This window comes from Tupaia chinensis, unplaced genomic scaffold, assembly GCF_000334495.1.
Source record: "Tupaia chinensis unplaced genomic scaffold, TupChi_1.0 Scaffold000361_2, whole genome shotgun sequence".
In the NCBI taxonomy this organism is placed as follows: domain Eukaryota; kingdom Metazoa; phylum Chordata; class Mammalia; order Scandentia; family Tupaiidae; genus Tupaia; species Tupaia belangeri.
This window is the reverse complement of record NW_006159858.1, coordinates 932,184-935,977: the sequence shown is the minus strand read 5'-3', so window position 1 is coordinate 935,977 and position 3,794 is coordinate 932,184.

Below are 3,794 nucleotides of genomic sequence, written 5' to 3'. Positions count from 1 at the left end.
TCTTTGTCAGTGAATTTTGCTGATTCTTTCTCTTTATCCAACACTCTAATGCTCAGAGTGCTCCAGGGTTCCTACCTTGATCCTCCCTTTTCCAAATCAACACTCCTTCCTCATCCGCTATCAAGACCCCAGATGTACCCATATTCTGGCAACACTCCAGTATTTCCCTGCGGCCTAGACCTTTTCTGAATCACTAAACCAGTAAGTTCTATTACCTTCTCACACGTCCGTTTGGATGGCAAACCTTAGATGTCTGAAGGTGGCCTCCTTATCTTCTTCCCAGAGTCATTTCACCCAGCTGCTGGCAGCTCAAAATATATATATATAATTTAATACAGTACCTTCAGTCTTGTCAGAAAGATCCAGTTGACTTAAAATATATTCGCAGCCTTACCACCTCTCACCACTGATAAAGCTACCAGTTTGGTCAGAGCTGCGATCACCTCCCCCTTGGATTATGGCAGTACCTCTGTGCTGGGTCTCTTGTTTTACCCTGTCTCCCCTTTGGACCAAACCAAAGTCCTGAGAAAGACCTGCAAGGCCCCACATAACCTGACCTTCTGTGAGCTCCTTTCCTACACTGCCCCTTTAAGGCTCCAGCCACATGGTCCTCCTTGTTCTCCCTGGAATACACCAGGCCTATTCTTGCCTTCAGGCTGTGGCCTTTCTAGCCCTTCTCTCAACTTGGAAAACCCTTTCCCCAGATAATCACATGACTGGTTTTCTCAGTGTGTTCAAAACACCTCAGTGAGAACTACTCTGACCACCCACCTACTGTAAAATTGCTAACTAACCCCACTCCACTCTTTTGGATTCTTTTTATCCTGTCCTACTTTTCACTTTTTCTCCATAGCTTCCAACATACTCCATAATATACTTACTTTCATGTTTTTATTTATTGTTAGCCCTCTCACTCCAGTGAAAACACCAGGAGGGCACAAAGCCCCCCACCCCTTTTAACCAATAAATATTTGTTGAATGAAGTACATTTTGTAGCTGTTTCCATCTAGTTGTATTTTGAAAATTTCCCAGCTTCAGCCAAGATTAAGGATTTAAATTGCCCTATGGAGATGAACTTTATCTGCATATTTCTCTAATGCATAACCAAGGTACTTGTCACATAAGTCCCTTGGCCTCAAGAACCTCTACGGCTGACATTTGTAAGCTCCATGTTGGGGTAATTCATAGTCTGTGATTCTACACTGTCTTGGGAGGTAGAATCACTGAACCATGGGTTTTGTTGTCTAGCACATCCTCTTAGTCAAAGCAGAAATCCCTTTTTCAGGCATCTTTGGCAAGAGGCCATGCACTCCTTGTTCCTCCACGACTAGGAGCTTATGAGTTTGGAACACAGCCCATTTCGCTTTTGGTTTATTCCTTTCCCTTAACTATTATTGATGCCCTCTAAGACTGCATTGGCTCATCTAATAACCACCTCACATATGAGGAAAATGCAAACCATCAATAAAAGATGGAATTAAAATATGAGTTTATTTTGGTGCAAAAAGTTTTTGAAATATGTTCATAGTTTTTCTATAATACATATTTTCCATCAGCTTTAAGAAGAATCCCCTCATAGGGAACTTTGACCACTGAATACTTTAAGTTCATAGGTTCCTTTGATTAATCACATAATATAGATACTAAAAGAACTTATATTACTCCAGACTGCATAGAGAGAGACAAACAGGTTAAATCAAGAGGGCAGATAATTCAGCAATTTCAGTACTAATGAGGTCACATTGCAGCATTATTTTCAGTCCTGGATGACATATTTTAGGATATTGATCAACTGCGGTATGTTCAAAAGACAGAAGGTGCCCAGAATGTTGAAAGGACTAGAAGGCTGATCTTCTATTAATTTATTCTATTTGATAGTTTTGTCAACCAACACAGTAAATTTATGAAATGTATACTCGATAACGTCACTGTGAGGGGAAAAAAGGCAGGATCTTGAGAACAACAGAGGCAATTCTCATTAAGCAAATAAGATAATTTACTCAGAAATTCTTAGCATGCTCAAAGAATTTCTTGGAGAGTCAGAAAATCAGGTGTAGAGGTTCAGATCATAGACTGCACTGCTGCCTTTGGAGTCTGGAGTCTCTGCTATGCTCTTAATGGAATGGCTTACACTTGATGCACACTTTTTTATTCTATTCCCTTGCAAATCAAAGTCTTGTGCACATGCTGTTGATTGAAGAAACCTCAGGTGTATGCAAGGAGAGTTGTGAAAGTGAATTTCCACATTTTGTCTTGGGGAAACAACTCAGGTGACAAAATAAAGGTACTCAGGGCCCCAAAACATGCCAAGTGCACTAGACTGCTAACTGTAGTTTTCATTAAATAAAAAATATTTACTTTTTTTCTGAGCTAGAAAGAGAGAGAGAGAGAGAGACAGAGACAGAGACAGAGAAGTACCCTCAGTAGGGTCCCACACTGAAGTCTTTCTCCAGCCTTTCCAGCCCAGTGAGGCCATTAGCACATAAACTCATGAGCCCAGCATGTAGAGGTGAAATGAACCTGCTATCTTCCATATGGACCTAGCATCACTTCAACAGTGTGTTACCCCTGCACTGCTGAGTGGGCCTAGATGAACTCTTTGGGGAAGGATACAATGTCTTACTTTAACACCACAGTGTTTGGTTGGACATCAGGAAGGTTAGTTATATATCTACAAGTAGATCTATTCTTAGCTTTCTGGGATTTAGGGCTATTACTTAGGCTGGATCTCAATTTTCACATCTGTAAAAAAAGGAAAAAAAAAAAAAACACTTACCTTACAGTAATTTTATGTATGTATATGTTTGTATGTAAGTGTATATTTGTGTGTGTGTGTGAATTACAGTTAAACATTCAAAGCAGAACAACTGTCTGTAAGTGATAGTTTTCCTGTAATATCTTTGTATTACTGTTACCAAGGATGGTGCCTGGAACCAAGTGTTCATTTTTCTTTTTTTGTTTTTCTTTTTTTTTTTTTATTATATGGCACATGCACTTGCCAGAGAGAGACAGAGAGAGATAGAGAGAGAAGGAAATGAGAAACCACTTCTCAGGGAGGATGGCTACTCTGTAATCCTCTCTCCTCTCCTGACCTCTCCTCTCCGGTTTCTGAGCATGCAAGCACATGCACTTGGTGTATCCCTCAAGCCACCAGTCTGGGACTTGAATCGCACAGCTGGTCATGTGGGATTCAGCTGCTCAACCTCCATGCCACCCACTGGCCCAAAATGTTCATTTTCTTAAAATGTAGAATATATTGATTTGTCGGAAAAGTCATAATCCATTTTTGCACAGAAAAAAATGTCATGACTTTTCTGATGACCCAATATGTTGAAGTCATGGCAGTTGCTTTTGAGAAAAATATATCAGTGGGTCAATAAAATATTAATATAAACTGAAAAATACTAAAACCTAAGATGGAATAACATGGATCACTGTGGAAGGGCATTCAATGTCCTCTGAGGCACCTTGCCTGCCTTCAGTAGCAGAAACTAGAAGTGGTCTCAAACGATACGCATTCCTTTAAGAGCAACTCATTTTGAACTCGATCAAGGGTAAATCACCTCCATCAATCATTCTTCTCTATTTGGTTGGACACTAAGTATTTCCAGATGGCAGATCAACTCATTAGATTATCTGGGAGAATACATTTTATAACTAATTCCACTGTGGGCAAACATCAAGTGGGGGTGCTTAATGTCAGAAGAGAACTTCTCTACAGCAGAGACATTTGCAGGTAGCACTTCCTCGGAAATCTCCATATTCATATAATGGAAAAAAGTGCTTTAACAAAT